The sequence below is a fragment of the Schistocerca americana genome, chromosome 8 (genome assembly GCF_021461395.2).
Source record: "Schistocerca americana isolate TAMUIC-IGC-003095 chromosome 8, iqSchAmer2.1, whole genome shotgun sequence".
Lineage (NCBI taxonomy): Eukaryota > Metazoa > Arthropoda > Insecta > Orthoptera > Acrididae > Schistocerca > Schistocerca americana.
Genome location: NC_060126.1, coordinates 63,023,376 through 63,047,035, shown reverse-complemented (window position 1 = coordinate 63,047,035; position 23,660 = coordinate 63,023,376).

The following is a 23,660-nucleotide window of genomic DNA, read 5'->3' as shown; positions in this document are numbered from 1 at the left end:
CCATCTGAGCTACCCAAGCACGACTCACGCCCCATAACTCAGACGGTAGAGCTCTTGCCCGCGAAAGGCAAAGGTCCCGAGTTCGAGTCTCCGTCCGACACACAGTTTTCATCTGCCAGGAAGTTTCATCCTGTTACCAATTTTTATAAGTGTGTAATGTAACGTAACTTACTCGTCACTGACATTTTAACATGATCTTTAAAAATGGACACAGAGAGTCCCGTTCACAAAAATATTTGCTCTGTGGTAATCGGTTTCGGTCAGTTTTTTACCATCCTCAGAACCTCATACTATGATGGTAGCCGATGGCGGTGAATGGAGCGGGGATTGTAACTCTACGAACGTCAACTACAATTGACGTTCGTACAGTTGTGGATACATCTAACTCAACAGAAGATTGCTGTGGAACTACGACTGATTCTTCAAGATCTGAGCGATTGGCAAGTTAAAACTGGATAGGACATCCAGAAGAAGTAAAACACTGGAAAAGCAACGCAAACTGCAGAATTGACCTTGAAAATTGTGAGTTACCCACAGCAAAAGAGCAAAGGGGGCGCCAGCTCCAAAAAACCACATTTTCTGGAACGATCCACCGACAACTCCGCCAAGATGCGACCAGGCGCCTCTGTCTCTTGATGTGTGACGTCGCGGCCACACATCGTTGATCTCTCGCTCTCTCAAGTTCCTCTCCGCTCCCAGAAACTCATGGCTTAGGCGGGAGGATTCCCAACTTTCGTCACAGTGACGACCAAAAATTAGTCTCAACAGACTGAAATGCAGGGGAAGCCTGCCGATACATCTCCACTATTGCTTTATAGTATGCCCATTAATTGCACAGAGATTGGTAGACTAAACATCTCCACTATTGCTTTAGGATTTGCCCATTAATTGCCCAGAGGTTGGTAGACTTTATATGCATGTCGCCACGCACAGACATTCACGCCGCAGCACCTTTGCGGATGACCCGTCTGACTGGATGACATCATCCGGGGCTTTAGATTCTGGAAATCCTATACTGAAAATGGCAACACGTCAGTGTTGCGTGTTTGAAACAGCCAACAACAAATGCTCTAACTTCCATCTCCAGGGCTGCCTTGCGGACAATAGAAAACGGTCTGTTTGAAGCCCCAACATTTCTTCGATGCAGCACAATGGAGTCTTGAGCTGTTAAAAGTGTTGAGACTAGCCAGGTGTTCCGGATATCTTATCGGGATTGCCTCAGGGAATGAAAATTCATGAATCTCACTCCAGAAGCCACTATGTGTTTCCCTCTAGCTGAGTTAAGAACATTAATTACTTATTATCACAAAGTGGTACAGTATCTGAGTGTACTGTTTCTACGGGCGTCGTTGTATCTTCCTGCATCAAAGCAAGACTTCTACGTTTTCCACAAACCTGGTGTCTTCAAATGATGTCGTCGTCGCAGGACAAAGCTAGTCTGTAGATCATTGTCTGCTGTTTTTTCTGCGAGTCTTTAATGAAAACATAACAAAACAGTGTGTTCTCTTTCTTACCCAGATAACCAGTTTCGCGGTTAATCGGAGTGACGGCTATTTTATGCTGTGCAGGGTACGGAGCTTAAACCAGGACAAAGGTATCTTTTTTAAAGAAATTTATTAAAGCAAAATAAGAATGAATCATAAAATCTTTTCACATATAAGTAGCGGTAACTTTCAAGAGTAAAATTACTCAATGTAACCCCGTTCAGATGCATTGACCGTCTCCAATCTTGTATTGATGCGATAGCACGCACTCTTTAAAACAGCGCTTTCCAGATTCGCGGATGTTGCTTCGATGGCGGTGCGTCTTACTGGTAACTCTTTCGACAACGCTCCGAACATAGTAGTCGAGGGGATTCAAAACCGGGCTATTCAGGGGCCAGAATACCTTTCACCAGAGTACGGTATCTCAAAGTTATCCGAGAGGCAATTTTCGACTAAAAGACTCGTACGAGCCGGTGCACCGTCCTATTGAAAGACATATTGTCTCTTCGAGGTCTATGTTACCATCCGCGGTTTCACGACGTTCGTCAAAACACGCAGATAAACTTCTTTTGTGACAGTTCGTCCCTTTCAAAATGGTTGGCTCTGAGCACTATGGGACTTAACTTCTAAGGTCATCAGTCCCCTAGAAATTAGAACTACTTAAACCTAACTAACCTAAGGACAGCACACACATCCATGCCCGAGACAGGATTCGAACCTGCGACCGTAGCGGTCGCGCGGCTCCAGACTGTAGCGCCTAGAACCGATCGGCCACCCCGGCCGGCCCCTTTTCAAAGAAATGTGGCAGCATGATATCACCCTCACCTACGAAGTGAATCACAAACTTCTCTGTAGCTTTATAGCCAGCCGGTGTAGCCGTGCGGTTAAAGGCGCTTCAGTCTGGAACCGCGTGACTGCTACGGTCGCAGGTTCGAATCCTGCCTCGGGCATGGATGTGTGTGATGTCCTTAGGTTAGTTAGACCTCAGAAGTTAAGTCGCATAGTGCTCAGAGCCATTTGAACCATTTGAAGCTTTATACTTGGCCACAATATCGTAAAAAATTGGTCTCGGGCACCTGAAGAATCGAACTATTTTAGTGGGTGAACGGCCAGCGCAAAGACTTTCGATAATAGCATCTCTTATGTTGTACTCTGCACTCGCCAGTAACATCTCGGCCATTTTGGAGGTCTGACTATTTGCAAGATGCCTATGGCTTTCAAGAACGCTAATCACGACTTCCGGCGGAGCTACGATATGCCGGGAGATTCAAATTCAGATTTTTCCAGATCTAAGCGCCGCACTCTATACACGTTTCTCCTGGTAAAACAGCTAACTGAACAAAAATTTTGCAAATTCATGTTTGCACGCACAAGATCATTCATAGAGTTATTATTCTTATTGGTCGAAATACAATTGTTTCTAACTTTCAAAGAGCGAAACAAATATGATTGTCATATCAAAAGCCAAATTTCACGTTCCTGCACTCAATAATTCTCGCAGATTGTGATTTTCGACGCGCACTGAATCTCATCCGATTAGCACTCAGCGCTGCCTAATCTCAGTCTCAGTAGCTGTGCTCTTCCACACCCAGCATCTCGCCAGCCGGTGAAAAAGTTAAGTAGTATGGCATGGTTTGCCTAGAGACCGCCTAATATGAAAGGTTTTTCCTACCCTTTGCCCAACGCGAATTGCGTTGTTTGAAATGTAACCGGTAACCGTACGTATCTGTAAGTTTGAGCGGATTGTAAAGACCCACCATGGCTTAGTAACGAAATTCGGAAAACGCTGAGCAAGCAGAGGCAGTTGCATTCCCGGTTCAGAAAAGATCACGCAAATGGCAACAAGCATTCGTGCGTCTGCGAAAAGATCTACATGCGAAGCATAAAACAGTCACCACCGTCATAGTTTAGCAAAAGTTCTGGCAGAGAACCCGAGAAAATTCTTGTCGTATGTAAAATCGCTAAGTTAGTCCAACACTTCCATCCGGTCACTTATTGACCAGTCAGGTGCCGCAGTTGAAGAAAGCCAAACAAAAGCTGAGGTTTTAAATTTCAGGATCAAGAAATCGTCTACGCAGGAGCATCCTACACACGCACAGTCGTTTGACCATCGAACAGATCTCTATATGCACGACACAGTAGTAAGCATCCCTATCGTAGAGAAATACACTGTGTGATCAAAACTATCCGGGCACCAGCCTGAAAATGACTTACAAGTTCGTGGCGCCCTCCATCGGTAATGCTGGAATTCAATATGGTGTTTGTCCGCCCTGAGACTTAATGACAGCTTGCACTCTCGCAGGCATACATTCAAACTCTGTGCAGGCCAGTCCATTACAGGGATGTTATTGTCGTGTAACCATTCCTCCACAGGCTGTGCATTATGAATAAGTGGTCGATCGTGTTGAAAGAAGCAATCGCCATCCCCGAATTGTTCTTCAACAGTGGAAAGCAAGAAGGTGCGTAAAAAAAATCAATGTAGGCCTGTGCTGTGAGAGTGCCACGCAAACCAACAAGGGCTGCATGCCCCCTCCATGAAAAACGCGACCACACCATAACACCACCGCCTCCGAATTTTACTGTTGGCTGTACACATGCTCGCAGATGAGGTTTACCGGGCATTCGCCATACCCACACCCTGCCATCGGATCGCCACATTGTGTACAGTGATTCGTCACTCCACACAACGTTTTTCCACTGTTCAATCGTCCAATGTTTACGCTCCTCACACCACACGAAGCGTCGTTTAGTATTTACCGGCATGATGTGTGGCTTATGAGCAGCCGCTCGATCATGAAATCCAAGCTTTCTCACCTTCCGCCTAACTGCCATAGTACTTGCAGTGGATCCTGATTCAGTTTCGAATTCCTGTGTGATGGTCTGGATAGATGCCTGCCTGCTACACATTACGATCCTCTTCAACTGTCGGCGGTCTCTGTCAGTAAACAGACGAGGTCGGCCTGTACGCGTTTGTGCTGTATGTGTTCCTTGGCGTTTCCCCTTCACTATCACATCGGAGACAGTGGACCTAAGGATGTTTAGGAGTGTGGAAATCTTGCGTGTAGATGTATGACACAAGTTACACCGGATCACCTGACCACGTTCGAAGTACGTGAGTTCTGCGGAGCGCTCCATTCTGCTCTCTCACGATGTCTAATGACTACTGCGGTCGCTGATATGGAGTGGCAGCACAATGTACCAAATATGGAAAATATATGTTTTGGGGGTGTCCGGATACTTTGGATCACACAGTGTAACTGAAGCTGTTGAACACAGGGAAGTCGCCAGGTCCAAATGCAATTCCAGTTTGGTTTTTGAAAATGTTTTCTGTGGCACAGGTCCAAATGCAATTCCAGTTTGGTTTTTGAAAATGTTTTCTATGGTACTGGTCCCTTACCTAGCTTCCATTTGTCGGCAATTTCTCGCCAAAACCACTGGAAAAAAGTGCAGGGGAGTCCTATATATAAGAAGAGCAAAAGAACGGACTCGCAAAATTAGAGACGAATATCCCTAACATCGATTTGCTGCAGAATCCTTGAATATGTTCTCAGTTGGAATAAAATAAGGCCGGTCGGTGTGGCCAAGCGGTTCCAGGCGCTTCAGTCTGGAACCGCACAACCGCTACGGTCGCAGTTTCGAATCCTGCGTCGGGCATGGATGTGTGTGATGTCCTTAGGTTAGTTAGGTTTAAGTAGTTCTAAGTTCTAGGGGAGTGATGACCTCAGATGTTAAGTCCCATAGTGCTCAGAGCTATTTGAACCTTTTTCCTGAATAAAATTTTTTTGTCAGCGAGAAGCTTATGTTTACGAATCAGTATTGTCCTAGGAAACTGGTGCCAAACTCAGCTTATCATTTTCTCAGTGATATACAGCGAACCAATCATGAAGGGCAACAGGCAGATTCAATGTTTCTAGATTTCGGGAAAGCGTTTGACGGGGTGCCCTCTGCTGGCTGTTAAAGAAGGTACGAGCTTATGGAATGTGTTCACAGATACGTGGGTATCTCCAAAACTTCGTAAATTATAGACCAAAGTACGATTGTTCATCAGAGAAAAAGTGTTGCCAGGATTGACCCCGAGAAGTATGATAGGACCGCTTCAATTCTCTGTACACATAAAGGATTTGGTGTACAGGGCGAGCAGCGGTTTGGGTTGTTTGCTGATGATGCTGTGGTGAATGGTAAGGTATCGAAGTTGAGTGACCGTAGGAGGGCACAGGATGACAAAATGTCTAGTTGGTCTGATGAATGCCATCTATCTGTGAGTGTATCTTAATTCGGATGTGTACGGAAGACAAACCTGTAATTTTCGGATACAGCATTAGTAGTGATCAGAGTCACGTCGTTTAAATGTCTGAGCGTAACGTTGTAACCAGCATGTGAGGAGTGCGGAACGAAAGGCGAATGATCGACTGTGGTTTATTGGGAGAATTCTGTGAAGGTGTGATTCATCTGTAAAGGAGGCCGCGTATAGGACGCTAGTGCGACCTGTTCTTCAGTATTGCTGTAGTGTTTGGGATCCGTACCAGACCGGATCATAGGAAGACACTGAAGTAACTCACACGCCGGCTTCTAGATTTGTTATCAGTGGAATCGAACAAAACGCAAGTGCTCCGGGAACTCAAATCGAAATCCAGGGAGAACTGGTGACATTCTTTTCGAGGAACACTATCGAGGAAGTTTAGGGAACTGGCATTTCAAGCTGACGGCAGAACAATCCTACTGCGTCCAAATATTTTGCGCTTAAAAACCAACAAGATGAGATACGAGAAATTAGTGCTCGTACGGAGGCATACAGACAGTCGGTTTTCCCTCTGTTTGTGAGTGGAACAGGAAAGGAAATTACTATTAATATTACGGGGTACCCTCTGCCACGCGCTCTGTGGTTGATTGCGGAGTCTGTGTATAGATGTAGATTTAATGGTGAGCGTATAATGTACTGTTGTGCTTGTGTCATTTGATGATGGTGAAACCCGGTGCCGTAATCCTGCATAATCCTCTCGAGTAGCACCAAAGGGTTGGCCGAGGGTGCCGTATCACCCCAGTGTCGCGTGAATCATGATATTGGGGCAAAGACTGGCGATCAGGAAATCTGCTCCGCCAACTCTCGGCCTGCCATAAAGGCAAAGCGAAAGTTGCCAAGAGCACGTGGCGTAAGCGGATAGTCATCCATCGGAGCGGTACTGACCTAGCCCGACGCTGCTTAACTCCTGTGATCTGACGGAAACTGGTGTATCCACCGTGGCAACGCCATTGAAAACCAGTCAGTCATTTCACATGAAGCCGAATCTGGATATTAACTGAGTAATAATTAACAACCGAAAATAGGAGCTTTGGCGCACAGGCCACAGGATAGTATCTCCATCTTATACCACAGTAACTAGTGACAACGTAAGTCGATTCAGCTGACGTAATTCCCTACGACTGTTATGTGCACGTACCAGCATCCGGTGCTCTTGTCTCTCTCCATCGTATGACATCGTACGATTGCTTCTGTATCTTCGCTCAACTGATGTGCGGCACGGGGAAATAAATCCATGGCTGCAAGAGCCAGATATGTCTCCTAATACATCTACATCTACATTTGTACTCCGCAAGCCACCCAACCGTGTGCAGCGGAGGGCACTTTACGTGCCACTGTCGTTACCTCCCTTTCCTGTTCCAGTCGCGTATGGTTCGCGGGAAGAACGACTGCCGAAAAGCCTCCGTGCGCGCTCGAATCTCTCTAATTTTGCATTCGTGATCTCCTTGGGAGGTATAAGTAGGTGGAAGCAATATATTCGATACCTCAACCAGGAACGCACCCTCTCGAAACCTGGACAGCAAGCTACACCGCGATGCTGAACATCTCCGCAACGCTATCACGCTTACCAAATAACCCTGTGACGAAATGCGCCACTTTTCTTTGGATCTTCTCTATCTCCTCCGTCAACCCGACCTGGTACGGATCCTACACTGATGAGCAATACTCAAGTATAGGTCGAACGAGTGTTTTGTAAGCCACCTCCTTTGTTGATGGACTACATTTTCTAAGGACTCTCCCAATGAACCTCAACCGGGCACCCGCCTTACCAACAATTAGTTTTATATGATCATTCCACTTCAAATCGTTCCGCATGCATACTCCCAGATATTTTACATAAGTAACTGCTACCAGCGTTTGTTCTGTTATCATATAATCATACAATAAAGGATCCTTCTTTCTATGTATTCGCAATACATTACATTTGTCTATGTCAAGCGTCAGTTGCCACTCCTTGCACCAAGTGCCTTTCCGCTGCAGATCTTCCTACATTTCACTGCAATTTTCTAATGCTGCAACTTCTCTGTATACTACAGCATCATCCGCGAAAAGCCGCATGTAACTTCCGACACTATCTACTAGGTCATTTATACATATTGTGAAAAGCAGTGGTCCCATAACACTCCTCTCTGGCACGCCAGAGGTTACTTTGACGTCTGTAGAAGTCTCTCTATTGATAACAACATGCTGTGTTCTGTTTGCTAAAAACTCTTCAATCCAGCCACACAGCTGGTCTGATATTCCGTAGGCTCTTACTTTATCAGGCGACAGTGCGGAACTGTATCGAACGCCTTCCGGAAGTCAAGGAAAATAGCATCTACCTGGGAGCCTGTATCTAATATTTTCTGGGTCTCATGAACAAATAAAGCGAATTGGGTCTCACACGATCGCTGTTCCCGGAATCCATGTTGATTCCTACAGAGTAGCTTCTCGGTTTCCAGAAATGACATGATACACGAGCAAAAACATGTTCTAAAATTCTACAACAGATCAATGTCAGAGATATAGGTCTATAGTTTTGCGCATCTGCTCCACGACCCTTCTTGAAAACTGGAGCTACCTGTGCTCTTTTCCAATCATTTGGAACCTTCCATTCCTCTAGAGACTTACCGTACACGGCTGTTAGAAGGGGGGCAAGTTCTTTCTCGCACTCTGTGTAGAATCGAATTGGTATCCCGTCAGATCCAGTGGACTTTTCTCTGTTTAGTGATTCCAGTTGCTTTTCTATTCCTTGGACGCTTATTTCAATATCAGCCATTTTTTCGTTCGTGCGAGGATTTAGAGAAGGAACTGCAGTGCAGTCTCCCGAAATACGTACACTTTATTCACCATTGATTCTCATTTCCTCTTCCTTTTCCTCTCCCTCCCCCCGTCCCCGCCTACCCCCTCCACCAGTGAAAAAAAATAAATAAATAAAAATAAGAACGTGGTGTGTACTCGGTGTGGCTCATATTGGGCGCAACGGGTTACTCATCAGGAAACAGCCATTAGCCATTATCCTAAGAGTTAAAGTGGATCGGTCTTCGACAGAGAGTTTCACTTCATGGGAGATGAAGGCAAATCCTTGCCTTCCTTTACGTAGTCCGATATTATGGCGAGACTACCGAGTCTGTTCTCACTGTAGTAATGGAGTCCAAGCGAGGTCATTACAGCATTAAATGTGCTCTCCTTGCTGAAACATTCGAGGCACGGCCCGGGAGGTGATGAGAAGAAATTCCACGAGGCGCAGCGCGTGACTCATTGCCTTCGGTATTCGGGGCGGCGCTGGACTCCTCCAGGCTTTAACGGCGTCCCTCGGCAGTAAAGGCGGCGTTGCAATAGTAGCAGCTGCCGCATTACGGCGCTACGTGGCTGCAGGCGGCTTTACTGGGCTCCGACATCGCTAGCCGAGCAAGTAGAGGTAGCACGCAGCGATAGCTGCGTGTCAGAATATGGTAGAGGGCGAGGGACGAACCGGCGAACACTTGCTCACTGCACTATAGTATACACTGATCAACTAGAACATCATGACCACCTACCTAATAGCCGCTATGCTCACCTTCGGCAGAGATAACAGCGGCGACGTGTCGTGGGGTAGAAGCAATGAGGCCTTGGTAGGTCGCTGGAGCAGCTCTGGCTCCACATCCAGCCACATCCCAGATGCGTTCGATCGGGCTCAGACCTGCCGGGTTGGGAGGCCACCACATCATCTGGAACTCGCCACTGTCTTCCTCGAACCACCCCATCACACCCCTAGTCTTGTGAAACGGCGCGTTGTGTCGTTGAAACTGCCACAGCCGTCAGGAAACAAGATCGTCCAGAGTGTGCTCCCTGCCGCCGTTGGATAAGCAGCTGCAGCAGCAAGTCGTATACTCCTAGCTCACTCATTTGTTACATAGTTTAATTCTTCATTTATTTGCGTGTTTTTGGTACTTGCATTGTCTAATTCATAAATTACGGGCGTATTATAGTATTTGAGATTGGTAGCATCGCGTTTTAGTACCTGAATAGTGTAAATTCGCGTAGTCTCCTTCCGCCGCCGAGCAGTGTGTCAGCAGTGCGCAAGTAGCAGCATTACTGCATTTACTAGGCAATCTTGTATTTTAATAACCGTTTAAATTTTGTGTCTTTTTGTTTGCGCTCTCTGTAGATTAGTTCAGACGTTCTTTGCACAACAGTTTTTAGCATGGATAGGAACTGCAACTGCTGTATTCGGATGCCGGCTGAGTTGGCATACCTTCGCTCCCAGCTTCAGGCAGTGTTGGCTTCGGTCACACAGCTTGAGGCTGTTGCCAATGGGCATCACTGTGGGGTTCCGAATGGGGGTTTGTCGGGGACGGCCAGCTCGTCCCACGCATCCCCCGATCGGACTACGACTGTGGTTGCCCGGGATACTGCCCGCATTGAGGCTGATCCCTCACCTGTGGTCGAGTGGGAGGTCGTCTCAAGGTGTGGCAGAGGGCGAAAGACATTCCGGAGGGCTGAACGGAAGGCCTCTCCAGTTTCTCTGACGAACCAGTTTCAGGCTCTGTCTCAGGCTGATACTGATCTTCGGCCTGAAATGGGTGCTTGTCCTGTTCCAGAGGTTGCCCCTCAGCCTGCAAGATCCGGGCGGTCGCAGAGAGTGGGCTTACTGGTAGTTGGGAGCTCCAACGTCAGGCGCATAGTGGGGCCTCTTAGGGATATGGCAGCAAGAGAGAGGAAGAAAACCAATGTGCACTCCGTGTGCATACCGGTGGGAGTCATTCCAGATGTGGAAAGGGTCCTTCCGGATGCCATGAAGGGTACAGGGTGCACCCATCTGCAGGTGGTCGCTCATGTCGGCACCAATGATGTGTGTCGCTATGGATCGGAGGAAATCCTCTCTGGCTTCTGGCGGCTATCTGATTTGGTGAAGACTGCCAGTCTCGCTAGCGGAATGAAAGCAGAGCTCACCATCTGCAGCATCGTCGACAGGACTGACTGCGGACCTTTGGTACAGAGCCGAGTGGAGGGTCTGAATCAGAGGCTGAGACGGTTCTGCGACCGTGTGGGCTGCAGATTCCTCGACTTGCGCCATAGGGTGGTGGGGTTTCGGGTTCCGCTGGATAGGTCAGCAGTCCACTACACGCAACAAGCGGCTACACGGGTAGCAGGGGTTGTGTGGCGTGGGCTGGGCGGTTTTTTAGGTTAGATGGCCTTGGGCAAGTACAGAAAGGGTAACAGCCTCAACGGGTGCGGGGCAAAGTCAGGACATGCGGGGACCAAGCAGCAATCGGTATTGTAATTGTAAACTGTCGAAGCTGCGTTGGTAAAGTACCGGAACTTCAAGCGCTGATAGAAAGCACCGAAGCTGAAATCATAGGTACAGAAAGCTGGCTGAAGCCAGAGATAAATTCTGCCGAAATTTTTACAAAGGTACAGACGGTGTTTAGAAAGGATAGATTGCATGCAACCGGTGGTGGTGTGTTTGTCGCTGTTAGTAGTAGTTTATCCTGTAGTGAAATAGAAGTGGATAGTTCCTGTGAATTATTATGGGTGGAGGTTACACTCAACAACCGAGCTAGGTTAATAATTGGCTCCTTTTACCGACCTCCCGACTCAGCAGCATTAGTGGCAGAACAACTGAGAGAAAATTTGGAATAAATTTCACATAAATTTTCTCAGCACGTTATAGTCTTAGGTGGAGATTTCAATTTACCAGATATAGACGGGGACACTCAGATGTTTAGGACGGGTGGTAGGGACAGAGCATCGAGTGACATTATACTGAGTGCACTATCCGAAAATTACCTCGAGCAATTAAACAGAGAACCGACTCGTGGAGATAACATATTGGACCTACTGATAACAAACAGACCCGAACTTTTCGACTCTGTATGTACAGAATAGGGAATCAGTGAACATAAGGCCGTTGCAGCATCCCTGAATATGGAAGTTAGAAGGAATATAAAAAAAGGGAGGAAGGTTTATCTGCTTAGCAAGAGTAATAGAAGGCAGATTTCAGACTACCTAACAGATCAAAACGAAAATTTCTGTTCCGACACTGACAATGTTGAGTGTTTATGGAAAAAATTCAAAGCAATCTTAAAATGCGTTTTAGACAGGTACGTGCCGAGTAAAACTGTGAGGGACGGGAAAAACCTACCGTGGTACAACAACAAAGTTAGGAAACTACCGCGAAAACAAAGAGAGCTTCACTCCAAGTGTAAACGCAATCAAAACCTCTCAGACAAACAGAAGCTAAACGACGTCAAAGTTAGCGTAAGGAGGGCTATGTGTGAAGCGTTCAGTGAATTCGAAAGTAAAATTCTATGTACCGAGTTGACAGAAAATCCTATGAAGTTCTGGTCTTAGGTTAAATCAGCAAGTGGCTCGAAACAGCATATCCAGACACTCCGGGATGATGATGGCATTGAAACAGAGGATGACACGCGTAAAGCTGAAATACTAAACACCTTTTTCCAAAGCTGTTTCACAGAGGAAGACCGCACTGCAGTTCCTTCTCTAAATCCTCACACAAACGAAAAAATGGCTGACATCGAAATAAGTGTCCAAGGAATAGAAAAGCAACTGGAATCACTCATCAGAGGAAAGTCCACTGGACCTGACGGGATACCAATTCGATTCTACACAGAGTACGCGAAAGAACTTGCCCCCCTTCTATCAGCCGTGTATCGCAAGTCTCTAGAGGAACGGAAGGTTCCAAATGATTGGAAAAGAGCACAGGTAGTCCCAGCCTTGAAGAAGGGTCATCGAGCAGATGCGCAAAACTATAGACCTATATCTCTGACGTCGATCTGTTGTAGAATTTTATAACACGTTTTTTGCTCGCGTATCATGTCGTTTCTGGAAACCCAGAATCTACTCTGTAGGAATCAACATGGATTCCGGAAACAGCGATCGTGTGAGACGCAACTCGCTTTATTTGTTCATGAGACCCAGAAAATATTAGATACAGGCTCTCAGGTAGATGCTATTTTTCTTGACTTCCGGAAGCCGTTCGATACAGTTCCGCACTGTCGCCTGATAAACAAAGTAAGAGCCTACGGAATATCAGACCAGCTGTGTGGCTGGATTGAAGAGTTTTTAGCAAACAGAACACAGCATGTTGTTATCAATAGAGAGACGTCTACAGACGTTAAAGTAACCTCTGGCGTGCCACAGGGGAGTGTTATGGGACCATTGCTTTTCACAATATATATAAATGAGCTAGAAGATAGTGTCGGAAGTTCCATGCGGCTTTTCGTGGATGATGCTGTAGCATACAGAGAAGTTGCAGCATTAGAAAATTGTAGCGAAATGCAGGAAGATCTGCAGCGGATAGGCACTTGGTGCAGGGAGTGGCAACTGACCCTTAACATAGACAAATGTAATGTATTGCGAATACATAAAACGAAGGATCCTTTATTGTATGATTATAAGATAGCGGAACAAACGCTGGTAGCAGTTACTTCTGTAAAATATCTGGGAGCATGCGTGCGGAACGATTAGAAGTGGAATGATCATATAAAGTTAATTGTTGGTAAGGTTGAGATTCATTGGGAGAGTCCTCAGAAAATGTAGTCCATCAACAAAGGAGGTGGCTTACAAAACACTCGTTCGACCTATACTTGAGTATTGCTCATCAGTGTGGGATCCGTACTAGATCGGGTTGACGGAGGAGACAGAGAAGATCCAAAGAAGAGCGGCGCGTTTCGTCACAGGGTTATTTGGTAAGCGTGATAGCGTTACGGAGATGTTTAACAAACTCAAGTGGCAGACTCTGCAAGAGAGGCGCTCAGCATCGCGGTGTAGCTTGCTGTCCAGGTTTCGAGAGGGTGCGTTTCTGGATGAGGTATCGAATATATTGCTTCCACCTACATATACCTCCCGAGGAGATCACGAATGTAAAATTAGAGAGATTCGAGAGCGCACGGAGGCTTTCAGACAGTCGTTCTTCCGCGAACCATACGCGACTGGAACAGAAAAGGGAGGTAATGACCGTTGGGTGGCTTACGGAGTATAAATGTAGATGTAGATGTAGATGTAGATACTTCTTGGCTGTCATGGTGCCTTGCACGAGCTCCACTCGCCCTTCGGATGCCTTGTCAAGGAGTTGTTCTTCTGGAAGGAGACGGATTCGCGCCCTCCCAATTGCCGTTACGAAGAAGGTATGGGGTTTGCCAGACCATGCAACGCTCTGCCACTACCGATGGTGACGTGCCGATTTCAGTCGTAGTTGCCGATGTTGTGGTGTTAACATTGCAACGTTCGTGGATCGTAAGTTGCAGAAGCCCATCATTAGGCGTGTTCGGTGCACTGTGAGTTCAGACACACGTGAACTCTGCCCAGAATTAAAGTTTTATGTCAGTTCGTCCGTAGTTCGCCACTTGTTATGTTTTACCCGTCTGCCCAGCCTGCGAATGGTTCAAATGGCTCTGAGCACTATGGGAGGTCATCAGTCCCCTAGAACTTAGAACTACTTAAACCTAACTAACCTACTAAGGACATCATACACATCCGAGCCCGAGGCAGGATTCGAACCTGAGACCGTAGCGGTCGCGCGGTTCCAGACTGAAGCGGCTAGAACCGCTCGGCCACCCCGGCCGGCCCAACCTACGACGTCCGACATCTGTAATGAGGGGTGGCCACCCAACCCCACGACGTCTGGGCATAGTTTCGCATAGTTTTTTTAGGTTAGAGGGACCCCCCCTTGGGCGAAACGATAAAATACCTGACGGCTTACCAGAGAGGACATTATCATCGTTGATAAAGAACGTCCGTCCTCAGAGAGACCAAAAACAGGAAAAGTTAACGTAATATTGGTAAATGCAGGAGTATCCAGGGCAAGGTTCCTGAATTAGTATCTCTTATTGAAGGAAATAGTGCGCATATAGTATTAGGAACGGAAAGTTGGTTAAAACCGGAAGTGAACAGTAACGAAATCCTAGACACAGAATGGAATATATACCGCAAGGATAGGATAAACGCCAATGGTGGAGGAGTATTTATAGCAGTAAAGAATTCAATAATATCCAGTGAAGTTATTAGCGAATGCGAATGTGAAATAATCTGGGTTAAGTTAAGTATCAAAGGTGGGTCAGATATGATAGTCGGATGCTTCTATAGACCACCTGCATCAGCAACCGTAGTAGTTGAGCGCCTCAGAGAGAACCTGCAGAACGTCGTGAAGAAGTTTCGTGATCATACTATTGTAATAGGGGGAGACTTCAATCTACCAGGTATAGAATGGGATAGTCACACAATCAGAACTGGAGCCAGGGACAGAGACTCTTGTGACATTATCCTGACTGCCTTGTCAGAGAATTACTTCGAGCAGATAGTTAGAGAACCAACTCGTGAAGCTAACGTTTTAGACCTCATAGCAACAAATAGACCGGAACTTTTCGACTCCGTGAATGTAGAAGAGGGTATCAGTGATCATAAGTCAGTGGTTGCATCAATGACTACAAGTGTAATAAGAAATGCCAAGAAAGGAAGGAAAATATATTTGCTTAACAAGAGTGATAGGGCACAAATCGCAGAATATCTGAGTGACCACCATCAAACGTTCATTTCTGAGGAAGAGGATGTGGAACAAAAATGGAAAAAATTCAGAAACATCGTCCAGTACGCCTTAGATAAGTTCGTACCGACTAAGGTCCAAAGCGAGGGGAAAGATCCACCGTGGTATAACAATCATGTACGAAAGGTACTACGGAAACAAAGAAAGCTTCATCATAGGTTTAAGAGTTGTCGAATCATAGCTGATAAGGAAAAGCTGAACGAAGCGAAAAAGAGCGTAAAGAGAGCAATGAGAGAAGCATTCAACGAATTCGAACATAAAACATTGGCAAACAATCTAAACAAGAACCCTAAGAAGTTTTGGTCATATGTAAAATCGGTAAGCGGATCTAAATCCCCTATTCAGTCACTCGTTGACCACGATGGCACCGAAACAGAGGACGACCGAAGAAAGGCAGAAATACTGAATTCAGTGTTCCGAAACTGTTTCACTGCGGAAAATCGTAACACGGTCCCTGACTTCAGCCGTCGCACGGACGCCAAAATGGAAAATATTGAAATAAACGATATCGGAATTGAAAAACAACTGCTATCACTTAGTAGCGGAAAAGCATCCGGACCAGACGAGATACCCTTAAGATTCTACAGTGATTATGCTAAAGAACTTGCCCTCTTTCTATCAGCAATTTATCGTAGATCGCTGGAAGAACGTAAAGTACATAGCGACTGGAAGAAAGCGCAGGTCGTTCCCATTTTCAAGAAGGGTCATAAATCAGATGCGAATAATTATAGGCCTATTTCGCTTACGTCAATCTGTTGTAGAATAATGGAACATGTTTTGTGTTCTCGTATTATGACGTTCTTAGATAATACAAATCTCCTTCATCATAACCAACATGGATTCCGCAAACAGAGATCATGTGAAACTCAGCTCGCCCTATTTGCCCAAGAAATTCACAGTGCCGTAGACACTGGCGAGCAGATTGATGCCGTATTCCTGGACTTCAGGAAGGCATTTGATACGGTTCCGCACTTACGTTTAGTGAAAAAAATACGAGCTTACGGAATATCGGACCAGGTTTGTGATTGGATTCAGGATTTCCTAGAAGAAAGAACACAACATGTCATTCTTAACGGTTCAAAATCTGCAGATGTAGAGGTAATTTCGGGAGTACCGCAGGGAAGCGTGATAGGACCTTTATTGTTTACAATATACATAAATGACTTAGTTGACAACATCGGTAGCTCCGTGAGGCTATTTGCAGATGACACGGTTGTCTACAAGAAAGTAGCAACATCAGAAGACTCGTACGTACTCCAGGAGGACCTGCAGAGGATTAATGCATGGTGCGACAGCTGGCAGCTTTCCCTAAACGTAGGTAAATGTAATATAATGCGCATACATAGGGGCAGAAATCCATTCCAGTACGATTATGCCATAGGTGATAAATCATTGGAAGCGGTAACGACCGTAAAATACTTAGGAGTTACTATCCGGAGCGATCTGAAGTGGAATAATCACATAAAACAAATAGTGGGAAAAGCAGGCGCCAGGTTGAGATTCATAGGAAGAATTCTAAGAAAATGTGACTCATCGACGAAAGAAGTAGCTTACAAAACGCTTGTTCGTCCGATTCTTGAGTATTGCTCATCAGTATGGGACCCTTACCAGGTTGGATTAATAGAAGAGATAGACATGATCCAGCGAAAAGCAGCGCGATTCGTCATGGGGACATTTAGTCAGCGCGAGAGCGTTGCGGAGATGCTGAACAAGCTCCAGTGGCGGACACTTCAAGAAAGGCGTTACGCAATACGGAGAGGTTTATTATCGAAATTACGAGAGAGCACATTCCGGGAAGAGATGGGCAACATATTACTACCGCCCACATATATCTCGCGTAATGATCACAACGAAAAGATCCGAGAAATGAGAGCAAATACGGAGACTTACAAGCAGTCGTTCTTCCCACGCACAATTCGTGAATGGAACAGGGAAGGGGGGATCAGATAGTGGTACAATAAGTACCCTCCGCCACACACCGTAAGGTGGCTCGCTGAGTATAGATGTAGATGTAGATGTAGATGTGTTGGAGACACCCACCACAGCAGTCATCGGACCTCCAACAAGTTGCGCAGGATCCGAAATGCTCGTGCCGAGCCTATGGGCCATCACAATCTGCCCTCAGTCAAACTCAGGCAGATCGCACTTTCCCCGTTCTGCACACAGACAGCACGCTTACTGGTAGCACATGCACTGTCCGTGTGTCTGACCAGCAGTGTGGCCGTGCGGTTCTAGGCGCTACAGCCTGGAACTGCGCGACTGCTACGGTCGCAGGTTCGAATCCTGCCTTGGGCACGGATGTGTGTGATGTCCTCAGGTTAGTTAGGTTTAATTAGTTCTAAGTTCTAGGCGACTAATGACCTTAGAAGTTAAGTCGCATAGAGCTCAGAGCCATTTGAACCATTTTTTGACCAGCAGTCATTCCTCGCCAGGTGACACTGCTATCGCCTGCACGGATGTATATCGATAGTATGTCTATGATGGTAATCTTCTGGCCCATCAGTGTACACGCCGCAGTGCCGTGGCGTGCGATTTCATTGTCCAGAATAATTTCAGTTTACATCCACATCGTCATCACTATCCACCAGCAATGCATCATCTCAGGCACCAAGAAGTCACATTGCAGGCAGGTAGTATCAGGCATCCCACAGGGTTCCTTATTACGTCGTACATCAATGACGTGTCATCAGTTTTGTCGCACCGTACAGCAAATACGTCATGTAAGCTGATGACGTCCAGTTCTATGTAAGTGCAAAACCAATACAACTGAAGACAGTTTGTCGACTATCTCTGTATGCTCTACCAAAACTGGCGCATAAAATAGGGTTAAAATTCAACCTATCGAAGACCCTAGTGATACTGGTTGGTCTTTCTTGGCTCATTAGCCCGAAGTACCGGCAATCCCTAACATCTTTAGTCCTAAAGAGGACAAATATCAACTTCTCTTCCTCAGAAAAGAGTCGAAGAGTAATAGGATATGAAAATCTAAACTGAACTGAGCACGCAACTGCAATGTGCTACAAGCCATCAACATCTCTCCATCACTTATGGAAAAAAGGAAAGAAAAAGAAAGAAAGAAAGAAAGCACTTTCCTCTTGACTAGAAGAAACTTGTACATACTGCCAGTTATAGATTACAGTGATGTTATCAAGCAAGACCTTTTTCAGGAAAGCTCAGGACGCCTAGAAATGGTTATGAATGCCTGTGTTCATTATGTCTTGGATGTTCAACTCTTCGATCATATTTCACCATCATACGCACAGCTGCCCTGGCTGTGTGTAGAAGATCGCAGAGATTTCCACACCCTCTGTCTTCACTATTGTCTCAGCAACGTACACTGTCACTGATATCTCTCATCTACCTTAACACTCTTGTCTGAAGAACACGTCTGAAATCCCTGTTCCCATCAGAGCAAAAACATTTCTGTCCTATTCCACAATTCCGCTAATTTCTCGGTGTCATTTACAGCAGCAGGAACCCGACTCCAGCGTAACATCCGTCATTATATTAGAGAAACGAATACCATCCTCAGATCCAGAAGACAGTTAATGACATATCTACTAAAGGAACAATAGTGATTACCATTGTCCGAGTATGCACTCATTACCTTCTTTCCAACCCACCTAATTTTCAGCATTCTTCTGTAGCATCACATTTCAAAAGCTTCTATTCTCTTCTTGTCTAATATATTTTTCGTACATGTTTCACTTCCATACATGACTACACTTCATACAAATACTTTCAGAAATGACTTTCTGACACTTAAATCTATACTCGATGTTACCAAATTTCTCTTCAGAAGCGCTTTCCTTTCCATTGCCAGTGTACATTTAATATCCTGTCTACTTCGACCATCATCAGTTATTTTGCTCCCCACTTACTACCTTAAGCGTCTCATTTCCTGGTCTAATTCCATAAGCATCACCTGATTTACTTCGACCACATTCCATTATCATCGTTTGACTTTTGTTGATGTCCATCTCAAAGCCTTTCAATACACTGTCAATTCTGTTCAGCTGTTCTTCCAGGTCCTTTGCTGTCTCCGACACATTACAGTGTCGTCGGCAAAATGGCAAAGTTTTTGTGCAACTTCATGTTTCCGCGGCTTAAAGACTGTTCCATAAAATTTCAGGCGTACAGCTGCGTAAATTCAGCTTCTTCCTCTAATATTTCGGCTGAATACCGTCCAGCATATGTAGTGGTTCGGTCCTCAAGTTTAAAAGGACAGAGTAAGTGCTGGATCTTTAGTCACCTCGGCTAACTCTGAAGATGGCTAGACGATATTCAGTCGAAATATTAGGAGAAGAAGCTGAATTTATGCGGCTGCACGCCCGAAATTTTACGGAACGCAGTGTTTTTTATTTCTTCTCCATGGATTTTAATTCCTTCTCCAAATTTTTCTATTGTTTCCCTTACTGATTGCTCAATATATAGATTGAATAATATCAGGGATAGGCTACAGCCCTGTCTCACTCGCTTCCCAACCATTGCTTCCCTTTCATGCCCCTCAACTCTTATAACGGCTACCTGGTTTCTGTGCAAATTGTAAATAGCCTTTCACTCTCTGTATTTTACCCCTGCCTCCTACAGAATTTGGAAGAATGTATTCCAGTCAACATTGTCAAAAACCTTCTCTAAGTCCACAAATCCTAGAAACACAGGTTTGCCTTTCCTTAATCTATCTTCTGAGATAAGTCATAGGGCCAGTAATTCCTCATGTATTCCAACATTTCCACGGAATTCAAACTGATACTCCCTGATGTCGGCTTCTACCAGTTTTTCCATTCGTCTGCAAGCAATTCGTGTTAGTATTTTGCAGCCGTGACTTATTAAACTGATAGTTCGGTAATTTTCACACCTGTCCACACCTGCTTTCTTGAGATTGGAATTGCCAATACAGACACTTAAATCTTTTCTGTGCTGGCGTAAGCTGTCGCCAGCACACATGGCGGCAAAGAGGTTGTGAGAAAATCGATAGAGGCCAAAGACAGACTCGCAAGAAACGCGCCGCAACGCCCTCTCAGCCACCAGTATTTAGAACGCCGCTGCAGACCGGATGGCCCAGTCAGTTCCAGTCAGTCAGTCATCCAGTGAGTCAAGGAGTCGAGTGATGAGTCACAGTCGCAGTTAGCTCAGCCTCTAGCTCAGGATCAGTCAGCAGTTAGCGACCAGAGTAGTGCACATAGCGGACTTGTACTTCACCAGCTGCGAGGCTAACGTGGACTATTACAGAAGAGCTCGTACCACAACATCTGGAAGATCTTAAGTAACTTTTTGTTCTTATGAATAAAGAACCCTGTTAAAACATGTGCGCTGTTGTGTTATAAAAAGAGGATACCAACCACCAACAACATGCTCTCCTTGTTTCCATGGTACAAGCCTACAGTGACGACGAGACAACACAAAAATATTAAAACTGTTATTTCATAATGTAACTACGATGTAAAAAAGGTACGATATTTGTGAAACTGTGGTCCGAAGTACGATAGGACCTAACGACCCTATTCAGATCAGGTTAAATAAATAAAATATCACACAATTTACATCCAAGCGCTTTGAAGATGGTTCATAGAACCACTTTCACACTATTTCTCGGCCGTTCCTCTGCTGAACAGCACTTGGGAGACATGAACACTTCAGTTTACCCGCGCTGGTGCTTATTTTTCTTATTGTACCATGACGGCCACGGTGGTTGGAGCCAACAAAGTATTTTCCCATTCGAAGAAGAATGTTGGTGGTTGAAACTCCGTGAAAAGACCTCTGTGCAACGAAAATCGCTTTTCTTTTAAAGACTGCCACTTCCACTCGTGTATAATACGTCCACACTCTCTCCCCCACTTCGCGATAATACGAGGCCTGTTCAGAAAGTAAGCTCCGATTGATTGCCAAATTGAAACCACAGTGAACATCAGAAATGTTTTACTTGTAACAATTAGCTACACCTTTCAGGTACTTCTCTACGTAGTCGCCGTTCTGACTTAGACTTTTGTCATAGCGTTGTACCAACTTTTCAATAGCCTCATCATAGAAGGCAGCCGCCAGTGCTTTCCGCCAATTCTCCACGCTGGCCTACACCTCGTTGTCTGTGTCAAAATGTTGTCTTCAAAGACAGCGGTTCATGTGACCAGAGATGAAACTCAGGGGGAGACAATTGCGGTCTGTATTGTGGGTAATCTAACATTTCCATTTGAAAACGATGCAGGAGCATCTTCATTGCCCCTGCAGAATGCGGCTGAGAATTGTCGTGAAGACGAAACAGCACGACAGTTATGTAATGTTAGCTGCATAGCTTCAGGCGAAATTTCTCACCAGGCCCTCGTACTTGGCGGCAGACACTATTTTCTAGACATCTTTACGCACTCACTGCGAGCTCAGAAATGAGAAGAGCGACGTGATGCTAACTGGGGTTATACTAGAGACACTACCCAACACATCTGTGTAAAGCTTTATCGGATTTTCGTAGTCGTTTCCATTTCGCGACCGATCGGAGCTTACTTTCTGAACGCCCCTCGTATAAAATGATCTGCCTTTCTTCAACTTTGTCCATCTTCTACATCGGTCCTGTCCGGTAAGAATTCCGTACCGCGCAACAATACTGTAGCAGTGGACGGAAAAGCGTAATGTAGACATTCTCTTCAGTAATTTTCTTGCATATCCCTAGGATACTGCCAGTAAAAGAGTCTTTGATTTTTTATCGCGCAAACGGTTCGAAATTATTTAAAATATATATAATATTCATTTGTGAAATTGATGAATTTTGCCTGCGCAGTAAAAGTAATTGCGAGGTAACGCAATGTTCCTTGTAATAGGGAAAGTTCACTATATAACCATTCTCGTAACGATTGCTTTCCTTTTTTTATTTTCTACATCACTGCAGTTGATTTTGATTGTTGATTTGAAACTGTCGTTACCACTTTTCTTCGTTGTTTAGTGAAGTGATTCGTGAACTACTTCCCCTGCACACATGTCATTCTGACACGTTACGTAATAACTGCCGGTCCGATAACCTACTGGTTCACGAACAAAAATTCTGGCCAGTTGCAGCAGCGACTGGGTTTAGAAATAGTTTTACTGATTTGCTCTGGGCTATTCACACATTTTCATACTTCCTCCTGTCTTCGTGTTGTGTGATTTGCACCACGTTATACCGATCTTTCAAAATCTACATAATCAGATGGTGAAGTAAGTTACCGTACTCGTAGAAGTAACTTCTTGTAAATTTTCACCGCTAATCAGTTATTATTTCGCAAACGATTACCTTAATTTTCCGATCCGATTAGGATCACGCAGCGACGGTCATTTCTTTAGGCGACTAGTGAGAGGGAATTTTAGGACTATTGTTAGTTCATGAGCTCCCCTCCTCAAGAAGTACTCTGTTATTGACAGTGAGAGGTGCTTCTGTCTTACAATATATGTTAGTAAAGCTAGGAATCTAAGAGAGACGTTCATTAAGTAATGCAACATTTTTTCCTCGGTCAATTTCGGTTGAAAAAAATTCGGAATTTGTTGTGGGATACCGTGGTAGATTCCAGTTTCAGCCACTATCTTTTTGTGAAGTCCCCATTGGTGACGACGTAACTTTCCAAATTGCGTCTGTAACGGAGGTACATTCCAAACAGAGAGCTTCCATTGAGTTTGTTTTGACGGAGGAACCAGAGCATCGCAGATATTCGTAGGCTCTTGCAGAGCGTTTCCGGACACCCGACAGTGAACAAAAGCTCGGTGAGTCGTTGGAGGAGGCGCCCTTAATCATCGCAAGATGGTCGCGCAAACCTGTCCGCTTTCCCCCGTGCCCGCTGGACGCACACAGGTGTGACTCTAGCTATGCTGGAACGTGCGGACACTCTGATTCGAGGTGATCGACGGATGATAATCTGACATCCCGCTGCTCTACCGGACGCCTCTGATGGCAGTGCTGACACACACGTGCACCAGTTAGGGAACTCACAGGTGTGTGCTTGCTCGATTCCTCGCCGTCTAACAGAAACCCATAAAGACGAACGGAGAACCATCAGTCCGGAACCGCTTGCGCGTTAAGTCGCTTATAGTGACAATTTTTGTCGAACATCGTCACAGTCGACAAACGATGGATTCATCATTTCAAGCCGAGTTGCTCTTTCTCCTAACATTTTTGATCTCTCACCTTCCGACTTCCGCCTGTCTGGCCCAATGAAGAATGCACTCCGCGAGAAAGAGTACATGTATGATGGCTAAGTTATTGATGCAGCAAGAAGTTGCCTCCGACGTCGACTATTAGAGTGATACCAAGATGGTGTAAGGCCGTCCCTCTGAACGGAGATTATGTTGAAAAATAATGGGGAATAATATGGTGTATTGAAATCTTGGATAA